The sequence below is a fragment of the Bactrocera latifrons genome, unplaced genomic scaffold (genome assembly GCF_001853355.1).
Source record: "Bactrocera latifrons isolate USDA-ARS-PBARC rearing strain unplaced genomic scaffold, ASM185335v1 scaffold_53, whole genome shotgun sequence".
Taxonomy (NCBI): Eukaryota; Metazoa; Arthropoda; class Insecta; order Diptera; family Tephritidae; genus Bactrocera; species Bactrocera latifrons.
Window position 1 is genome coordinate 1,399,323 of NW_017537190.1, and position 11,680 is coordinate 1,411,002.

At 33.1% G+C, this 11,680-nt stretch overlaps 1 protein-coding gene across 4 annotated transcripts in view; it reads left to right on the plus strand.

Moving 5' to 3' along the window:
• The window catches only part of LOC108974142 (lateral signaling target protein 2 homolog), a 61,513-nt gene that overhangs the window by 36,206 nt on the left and 13,627 nt on the right, over positions 1 to 11,680 (plus strand). The gene's annotated exons all lie outside the window — the stretch shown is intronic.

Consider the following 11,680-nt stretch of genomic DNA (forward strand, 5'->3'; position numbering starts at 1 on the left):
ATTTTCTTGTTTAAAGTTGATAAACTTTATTGATCAAAATACATTATTGTGCAAAATTATGGATTTGTTGTATAAAATCAATAAATTCTCGCTAATATTCAATAGTTTCACTGCAAAAGTTTGTTGATTTATTGTATAAAATTTCTTATTTTTAGTTAAAATCTATATTTTTTTACAAAAATCGATAATTTATTTTAAAAATTGACAATTTCTTGCTAAAACTTGATAGTTTTACTGCACAAAATTGTTGAACTCGCGTAAGAAACTTCTTATATCTATTAAAAATTGATAATTTATTATAAAAATCAATAATTACTTGCTAAAACTTGTATTGTGGATTTGTTTTGAACAAATTCGTATTTCTAGTATTAATCGATAATTTATAACAAAAATCGAAAATTTCTTGAAATAAATCGAATCGATTTGTACAAAATCGATAATTTCTTGAAATAAATCCAATCGATTTGTACAAAATCGATAATTTATTAAATAAATTCTGCAATAAAATCGACAATTTCATGTACAAGAGCGATCATTTCTTTTTAAAATCGATAATTTATTTAACAAAATCGATAAATTGTAATTTCTGTTAAAAAATCATTGCTACCTGAACGAAGTTGAAAATGTTTGATAAATGATCGATATTTTATCGTTAGAAAAACGATAACTTCACAATCGAMATTTTTTCATATATAGTCGATATATTATACTGAAGAATCGGTATTTTTCTATGGTAAAAAAAATGGATAATATCGCGTATACAAAATTTGTTTTMAAAAATCGATGATTTCTAGCAAAAAATGGTTGAAAAATAAATGAATTAATAAGAAATAATAAAAATGTACCCAACTTTATTACATTAAAAAAATAAAAATGACAAAATTTTAATTTATAAATTTATATTAGACTCTGTAACTAATTTTTCCTCGTCAACAAAATATTTTAAACAAATCGCTTTTATGTTGTTTTTGTTATTTATTTACAAGTACGATTATATGCATGCCTGTGTAAATATGTCACTATTATAGTCATTGTAATTGCTRAAGACAAAAAGTAAATAAAACAAACGAAAACAACGAAAAATACAAGCAAAGTAATTAAAAATAATATAAATTACAACGGCAACAAAATAATCAAAATGYCAAAGTGACAAAGAGCATACAATCAGTGATAACGTCGCTGGACAAATATATAAATATGGGTATGTATATACATACATATATACATACATGTAGACTTCTCAATACGTAGACTTTGTCAGTACATATGTATGTACATATAATGGTGCCCTTGAGCTTCTTTCGCTTCAGTAGCAAAGCAGCAAAACATTCAGAGCAAGAACAACAGAAGCAAAATTATTTCCCAGCAATATACAGTATGAGCAAAAAATAGTAACACTTTGTTCATAATTTAAAAATTCTTTATTAATTCTTCAAAATCTATGTCGTAGCCCTCAAATTAATCCCCACAGACGTCACTGGTTGGTATGACCAACCTAGAAAAAAAAAAAAATTTCGACGCCTTTTTCGCGCGAATTTTAAATAAAAAAAGTCTTACTATTTCTTGCCCACAGTATGCTCACATGTACATACATATATACCTGTGCCCGAAAAATAAGGTGACATTGTATTTATTTTGAAAATTCTTTATTTATTCTTCCAAATCCATTTCATCCCCTTCAAAGTAATCCCCTCCYGATGCAATGAACTTATGCCAACGGATTTTCCAATCTTCGAAACACTGGTTGTAGTCACTTTCCGGGATGACGGATTAGTTCCGTCTTCGCTGCGGCTTGAATATCGTATAAAAACGGTGTCCCCGGAGCGGTCTTTTAAACTTGGTGAACAGCCAGAAGTCGCACGGCGCCAGATCAGGTGAATACTGTGGCTGCGGAACGATATGGGTTGAGCTTTTAGCGAAATGATCATTTAATGCAAATTCTTTGCTCAACAAATTTCGACTTCGCAAAAAAACGAAAAACTCACTTTTAGCAGCTCACAAAACGACATGAAGCATATTCGAGATTTATATCCACAAAATTGCTATATATTAGCTTATCGGYAATCTACATGTACATTTATTGGTGTTTGTTTATATTTTTAAGTATACATATATACACATATAATGTTTRAATAAATTGCACCGTGTGATTTTGTGAGCAAATATATTGCTATTTGTTATTTATATTAGCTGTGGGCTACCATTTCGTCAGCCAGACATACATACATAAATATAAAAACGAAAACTACCATCTATGTGTTTCCATATTGATAAATATATTTATACACATACATACATACATATATAGAGTATATGCTAGTAGTAAACTGTTCAATCCGAGCTTTGTTCACTAATTTCCAATTTTCATGTATTGCATAGGCATATATTCAATAAAGTCAAGCCGAAGAAATAGAAAACATAAAATGGAAACACAAATCAGACAACAAATCGCACAAATACACACATACACATCTACACATATGTTATACATAGATATAGTTTATCGACATGGTGAAGGCATTGACAGCGGCGACATGATTTGCATATAAAAGTAATTTATATGTATTTGTGTACTCGCAATTTGATTACTGCTGCGATTATAAAGTCAGTACATTAAGAGAAATAAAAAAACGGTATCATGGCCTCACCCCTTTTATGGCAAATTGCCCTCGGTGTGTTGCCCAAATTCTGGCGTATACGCGACACAACACAAATAAAAACACAGTAATRCAGTCGCTTAAGTGTCGGTCAACTGCTGTATGTAATGTTTTGTATGTTTGTAAACATGTACTTAGTTCCAATATATAACTTTTTGTGTGCCTAAGTGCAAATGCATGATTTAATTGCCTTTTCTTGTCAACCACCAAAAACAAAAGTTAATTTAATTGCCACCAAAACCCAAAACCTGGGTAAACACTGGTATTACCCCTCAGAACCGCTTAGCTTTGACACTTGTCGGTTAATTGATAATTGACAAAAACTTATGCTGAAATCCTATACATGTTTTTTTTTTTTGTTTGTAATATGTTTCATGCGTCAATTACACCGATCGTTAGACGGATTTAAATGTTCGGCAATTATTTTTATCATTTTGTTTTGATTCTGTATCGTTATAAGTAGGTGTGCTTATCACAAAACGTTAAAATCAAATAATTTAATTCTTAAATGTGGAAGCTTGTTTTTCAAAATGAAAAATGTCTGTTTTTCAGAGAAAATATYTCGAAAATACAAATTATAATTGTAATTTCAATGAAAATATCTTGGAAACTTGGCCATCAGAGATCAGTGCTTGGAGTTTGAGGTTAGTTCTGGCACCAAAATACGGTCTACAGCTGCTTCCATGATATAACAGGTGGATAAAATTAAAAAAAAAAAAACAAAAAACAGCTTTGAATCCTAATGTCTATTTCTGGTAAGGCTAGGTTGGTAGGTCAATGATCCACGCATAGATCTATTTGCGATAAGAGATGGAGTTTAGTTACTAGGTAGTGGAGTAGTCATCCCTTAGGTTACCTGCGTTTGACCCAAAAACTACAGACTTTTTGAAAATGCAGATATTTTGATCTGAAAATTTTCGATTAAAAATTCCTAKACCGATATGAAGTCAAAATAGGGAGAAAAAATAAATAATTTGAATCAAGGAAATTACACTAAATTTGGCACATGAAAAAATTAATTTACCTCAAATGTCTTGAGCAAAAATWATGTTTTTTTTTTTAAATAATAAAACACCAAAAACTCAATATTTTTAATTTTTTACATACATTTGGAGGTTATGTGAAAAATGAGTCAACACAAAAGTGTTGATTGATCAACACAATTCCTTGCCATTTTTTATAAAAATTTACCCCTCCTCTTTCCGACCTCAGATCATATGTTATTTTTTCCTTATATTTGGTATCTGTTTCCTTCGTTAAAGGTATAAAAAATTTATTCATACTTTATTTAAATAAAATGTTAGCATATTTTAACATAGATATTTGGCATTTTGTTATTGAAAGAAAATTTGGAATCTATGTTGTAGTTCTAGAGATAATGACCATACAATTTTCGCACAAATTTTTCAAAAATCATGATTGGAAACTTTTTTTTAGAACTATTGCAAAGATGATTACTTATGATATAAGCATCTTTAGAGATTATCTGATTAYCTTACTCAAAAGATAGAGAACTTTTTCACTTTTACTGAAATCGAAAGCTTTTCTTTCAAAYCAAACATGTTTTTGCGTTTACGTGCTGCTTTTGAATAAAAAATGAAGAAGCATTGTTTGTTTCGTGGATTATGGCGTCATTAATTTTGTCAACACTCATTTTAATTTCAGAATTTCGAATTTTAGCATAGGCTAAGCATTGTTCAATCATTAACAAAACCGAAATATTTGACCTTTCCTCGCMAATAAAGCTTTTATTTATATTCGCAATTGTCTTCTATGCCTACGACAAGTGTCCTCGACATTTTTTCTACAAGCAAAATTGTGTTCTCTTCGTTTACACCGCCTAGTTATTGTTATTTGTCTAATCGTCAACGAAAAACACGCTTGGCCTATAAATTTTAATTAGACCCTTGTCTGCCACACGCGACTAGGCGTGTCTCATCATCGGTTGGCATGCTATTTTGCCACAATCACATTCGAGATTGAATGGCAGGCAAGCAAAAGAGATTGTAATTCGAATGCATGAATGAAATTTTCCGCTTCTGCACTAATAGGTCGCATCAGCTGGTTGGTGCAGTGGTTTCAAATTTTTCTTTTAATATTTTTTTCGGCTTTTTTATTTATTTTTTTTGTTTATTCTTCTTTTTTCTACTTCGGCTGCTTTGTGTCTGCCTTGGGAGCACTTTTCGCACGCGCCACTTCGCCTCTGCCAAAAAAAAAAAGCATTTTGCGCAATCACACAGGTCTTTTTTGTTTTTGCTTATAGAGCCATCCACATTTGTATRTATGTATGTATGTGTGTTATTGTATGTAGGTGACCGTTTCGAAAGCTGTCTGTCTGCCATTAAATCATCTTTCGGCGAAAGAAACTCGAGTGCCAGTGAAAATTGGAAAGCAACCATGAGTGATGGATAGTGGCTCCCCGCTCTCTCTTTCAGCTGCGCCGCTCGTGCTTAATGACCAACGCTTAGCGGCATGAAATCATAAAAATATTGCATTTTCAAGGCTGTGCMGGAAATAAAAAATCGCAATCATTTTCATGGTTGCCCTGTGGCTGCAAAGGCTATCTCTGGGTGATTATGAAATTGATACGGCATTGGCCAGTGCTGCATTTATGTTGATTGCTTTTGTACATCACAATTTTCGGCGCTTTTTGGACCTAGTAGTTTAAGGATTTGATTTGATTTTGCACTTTCGATTTTGTTTTGCATGAAAAATATTTGAAATGAAAATTTCTAAAATATCGTACAAAAGGATTAATCATAGCGAAGGGATGGTGCAGGAGTGTTGGACTAAACAACAACCTCTTGTAAACGACTATCGTCCCGTTTACTGGACGCAGGTCTCTGTCTGGCCTCAGGCACCTACCATTTGAGGGCAGAGAGATAGAGGCGGGTTCTATTCTACGGTGGAAGCAGTATGTTGATCTGATCGTAGTCAAAGCTRCAAGGGCGCTTATGGTGTGCAATCGGCGTGCTTGTAGATCCTGTCGTTGCAAGCCAAGWATTGTCATCCAGTGGYTTGGRCTCCGWAGGCATCGCAGACTTCAGTAGTACTTCAGCTATCGAAGCTGCAACGACTCGCCTGAATCTGTGTGTCGGGTGCCATGCGCACATGTTCGACGGCGGCACTTGAAGTCCTACTGGRATTCACCCCGCTACATATAGTAATCGATTAAGTCAATAAACACACTCTGCTTCAAATGACAGTARAAAGSTTTGTCAGAGGTAAGGTTTATCTCTTCCCAATTCATGAAGGACCTAAGTGATGAAATAYCACTCAGCACTCTCCAGCTACTTTTTAGGGAGAATACAATCAAGTGGTTGCGAGAACGTGAGAAGGAATTGGCGTAGATCGACGCACAATATTGGCCACACCTATGAGTAGTTTTCCTAGCATATTTGCTATTATACGTCGGTGTGTAGAGTTAAACCTTCAACGCAACTAAAAGCAATGCAATTTCTGCGTACGAGATCCAATCGCTATAGATGCAGGAGTGTATAGAAYGACTGAATGGTCTATCATTGTCCGCTCCGCAGCATCCACCAACATCGTAAGACCGGTACCTTTTATTGCGGTTTGTCTCCACACCTTAAGTGAGCTGCTCCGCAATGATGAAGCAGCTGGAGGGAAGAAGCATTGGTTAATGGGTGGTTACAACATTAAGATGTTTATATATATATGTAATCAACATCCCAAGGGAAAAATACAAGTTATTTGTCGCTTTCTATACTGACCATTACAAACTCCAGAAGGGCCTAGCTTCTTGTGCGAATTACCGATTCTGCGACATAGATCCTGAAACTCCACAACACCCACTAATTGACTGCACAGCAGTCTATATTGGAATTATTCAATTTGCTGGGGCTAGTAGAGACGTTGTGACTTAGACACTATTCGGGGTTTTCTTAAATGGTGTTTTTTGGGCGTGGCAGTGATTGGATTACGCTCATCTACAAACTCCTCCTTCCTTTTTTGCCAAGATTCCTATCGGACCGAAATTCACCCGAATTTGAGCTTTTCTCGGTTAACAAAAGTRTTATACTCTGTAGCAACATGTTGCAAKAGTATAAAAATTATTTTTAATTTGTTATGAAGGAACGCAGATTCTCGAAACTATCCATAAATTCGTCAAATCGCGACCTAAACAACTGTCAAACACCCTTTTCTGTATTTAGCAACACGCTATTTCCTGTTATGTCTGATTGATTAGCTGAGTAGATAAATACCTAGTAGTGAAATCAACTGTCATACAACTAGGTTTAGTTTCATTTATACTAGTTCGCGAACTACTAGATGAAAACAGTAAATTTTTTGCGAGTTGAATCGAAAGGTTCACCTAGAAGTACATATACCAGTATCAGGTTAGTTCAAAGTGATACAAAATCAATAATAGTTTTGAAGAGACCTAAAAAATAAATATTTATAAAAAGCATTGCAAACAATCTAGAATGTAGATATAATTTTAGATTTTTTAAGAGATAGTAATTTATATATTTTTTTCGAAATAATTCGATTTGCCAAGAATTGTGAGAAAACTTGTTTTTTTTTTAGAGATATATATTTAAACTTTTCCACTGTTAGTAATATATACCTWTTTCGCGCCAATTATATCCATCGGTTGCAGCTGTATGCTTCGGTGATATATTTATATAAGGCATTTTAGATCTTTTCGAATGTGTATATTTCGAATTTTGCTAACAAGACCGTAATTTTGACTTGTTCTCAATTACTTATTTCTTTTGTGTGTCAAATTACATCAAATGATTACTGGTTACACGTTTGGTTTCTTTCGAACTAGTTCCTTTTTCAGTAGTTTAAGACCAGTATATTTCCAAATTAAAAWTATCRCCGATCCAGCTTAAATAAATAMAAAAATTTGTTGTAATTTTACAATTAAAATTTTTTCATWGGATTTTTACTCACATATGATACCCACACAAAGATATTATAGGTATGTGCCTGTAAGCTGTGCAATTTTGTTGTAAACATGCACTCGTGCAGCAAATTATATTTTCCAGTCCATTACAAGTTGGCAATGACTCATTTCCATGTACAACCGTTGTTCGCGCTAATTGTTACGAAATAATTATCCGATCGTTGTCGTGGGGGATTTTTYCCTTTTTCGTCGCAACACACATGTCGGGTTTCAATTTTGTTTCACTAATACGTAATAAATGCGCAATAAATCTTCCATTTTTCAGACTTTTTAGCGTCACAATGCTTTTGTGTGCCTTGAAGGTCTTGGGCGTATAACAAACGTTAGACTTCACAAGTTCAAATGCACTTTCAAGAAATATTCGTCATAAAAATATTGCGCTTTCGTCGTTTTAACGGCGTTGTCATCGCATTTGATTAATAAATTTATTTATGGGAATTAATAGTGGTAACCCGTTAGTTTGCTATTTACTGGTAATTTTAATGCGAATTTTGTTTCACAGAAATTATTATGGAAACTTCGCTATATCAGGTATTCAAATGTAAACAGAGAAATCGCTTGAATCGATGATATGACAAACTTGTTTTACTTTATAGAAAATTAACGTGAAACTATTAAAACTAAATTACAAATGCATTTTACAAATAAAAATAATTTTTAAACTTAAACAACAAAACAAATTTTTCTCAAAAATCACTAACTGCGGATCACAAATGTTATTCTCTTGAAAATATCTCGTAATATTTATAGTTTAATGCTTTTCAGGRAACTCAAAAGTCACATTTATTAAATGTATTATTTAAAGTATTTGCTAAGCTTATTGCTTGGCATACGAATAAACTAGAATTTTTAACGGATGAACAAGGTTCCCTACTTAAAACAAAAAAAAAAAACAGAAACTTGAAAGTTAATGGAGAATGTTTATTATCTTTCGAAAGAACATTCTGTGATATTTATTTTTTGAAACATATCTCTTTCAAATATTGGCTGCGGCTACGTTTCAGATGGTCCATCCGTTGARTGCAATTTTCGGTGGCTTGTGCAAGCATTTCGAATGGTAACTGGCAAATGACACGAGTGATATTTTGCTCTAAGATCTGAATTGAAGCGGAATTGTCCGCATAGACTTTCGAATTTTACATATCGCCACAGGAAAAAGTCTAACTTTGTGATATCACGCTTCTTGGTGGTTAATAGATCGGCCCAATACGTGAAATTATCTGCGTAAAGAAGTGTTCTCGCAATAAATCCATTGATTGATGCGATGTGTGGGACGTGTCGCCGTCTTGTTGAAACCAAACTTCGCCGAGATCATGTGCTTCAATTTAAGGCATCAAATTGCCGGTTATCATGCCGCGTAACGGTCGTTCTAAATCTCTTCAGGTTGCTCTTCAGCTCAAATGCGGCAAGTTTAATTGTGAACCATTGAGCCAGAAATGGGCCTCATCGCTGAAAAAAATTTGGCTGGAAAGCGTCGGATCGGAGGCTATTGAAAAAGGCATCTCTATTTGGATCATCCGTTCTATTTTGAATTTTGGCTGAAAAAATCTTGACGTATTTTCAAAAAATAATATTACTTAAGTTCATCTAGCGATATTTATGCTATTTTYATCTCATAGTGGTCATAAAGCGTTATACATTTGCGCAAAAATCATAATAAATTATCCAGATAAATTTTAATAGATTAAAAGAATGTTGGTTAACGTTTAATCGAGAAAAAAGGCTCAGATAACTTTTTATCGATAAAAATTCGTCCAAAAAATTTAATCTATAAAAAAAAAGTTTCGATAAATTTTAATCGATAATTTTTGTTCGATAACTTTAAACGATAAAAACAGGTTTTGATAACGTTTTACCGTCACGTATTAAGTTTTACCGTCACGTATTAAGCTGTAAATGAATTTCGATAACTATTAAACGATATTTGTAAATACTCAGATAACTTTGAATGGATAAAAAAGTTTTAGGCAACTTTTAACCGTCAATAAACTTTAAGATAACTTTAAGCGATAAATTAGTTTCGATAACTTTTAATCGATAAAAAAATATTAAAGTTTTCTACTTTGAATCTTTAATAAAGTTTTAAGAAATTTTTAACCGTAAAAAATGTTTCATATAAATTTTAAACGATAAATTAATTTTGATAACTTTTATCGATAAAAATATTCAGATAACTTTCAATCGATAGAAAAGGTTCAAATAATTTTAAATCGTCAGAAAAATATTCAGATAACTTTGAAGCAATAAGTAGATTTCGATAAAAAAGTTTGGGTAACGTTGACCGTCAAGGAAGACTCAGATAATTTTTAATCGATAAATTAATTTCGATAACTTTTAATCGATACAAATATTCAGATAACTTTAAATCGTTAAAAAGGTTCAGATAACTTTAATCGTTAAGTTAGTTTATTACACATAAATCTTTAATGGAAATTTGCTTATTTTACTGAATACGAGTAAACCTTTACTATTCTTCAATCGAAYCTGGAAAATGGAAAAAATTTAAGATTGACAGTAATATTGGTATTGCTTGCATGGCATTCGTTTAAAACGATTATAAACTTAAAATTAAGTCCTCTGGAATACACCTTCTGTGGCATTTTGTTTGTCTCTTTATAATAAGTATCGCATGCGTCATAGATTTGACATTGAGCARTGTCACAAAAACGATTAAGGAAGGAAGTTTCGAAGCATAAAAATCATCCTTTTTCATTTAATGACACAGCAATGTCGATTTTCTCGTACTGCAGATCAAGTAAGCATGTGTCATGCGTTTGTAATCGCGTGTCAAAAATACACCCACACACATACACAGTACTCCTACACACACACTTCAAGCTTGCTGTCTGCACTTAAAGTGTTTACACGTACAACCAATACACTCCCACACCCATACACATATCACATAAGTTCGAAGTTCGTACATTTTGTCCCTGCCATTTAGCCTTGGCCACTTCGATTATTGGCAAGATATTCGGCGGTTATTGCCTTCAGAAGGCAGCCACTTCACTGTTGTCCAAAAACAAAAAAAAAAAAMAAAAAAATACAATGTACGACTTTAAGTATTAACATAAGTGTTTATGAATATTATGAGTTGGCAGTCGCACACAATCTCAGATACACAACTAAATATATGCCCACTGCATGGACACTCGCGCAGACATTGCGCAGGAGGTGTTGCTCGGCGCTGCTGTTAGCTAACAACATGAGTCACGCACCGCTGCTCGCTTTGAGGTCAATAACGTTCAGTGACAGTGTAGGCCAATTGCCTAACACACACACACATACACACGCTCATATAAACATACAGCTAACCACTACTTGTTATTACAGCGAAAGTAAACAATCAGGCGCGCACTTGGAGTAACAGACGCAGCTGCCGCATGAATTAAACTTAAACACAGGCAGTCAGGCGTTGGTAGCAATTTTCCCGTTAACGCCATATTTTTTTTTTACTGCTTTAAATATATTTATACCCTGTACAGTGTAATATATTGTTTGCCACGAGGTTTTTAACACTCAGAAAGAAACATCGATTTAGTCGTTCAGTGTTTGAGATATAAATTCAACACACGTCCTTTTTTTTTTTAAGAAGCTGCTCATATGTCGCAATMGCTTATAACGAACCACGATAGCATATAGCTGCCATATAAACTGACCGACCAAAATCATGTCTTTGTATGGAAAGCTTTTTTATTTGATGCGATTTCGTCACGAAATTCGGCATGGATTTTTATTAAAGATAGCGATATATATAATCTCCGAACAATTTGTACAGATCGGACCACTATAGCATTTAGCTGCCAAACAAACTGACCGATCAAATGTAGTCCTTGTATGAAAAACTTTTTTTATTTTGTGAGATATCTWCASGAAAYTCGACATGGWTTATTGTCCAAGGTAATGGTACAATCTCCKMACATTTTGTTCAGATCGGACCAGTATARCATATAGCTGCCATATAAACTGATTGATCAAAACGAAGTTGTTGTATGGAATGTTATGTATTTATGAAGATTATTTTTCGTTGTTTTAGTTCAATTGTCTTTAATATATTTTTATTTAATTATTTGAAAAAATTTTTTCT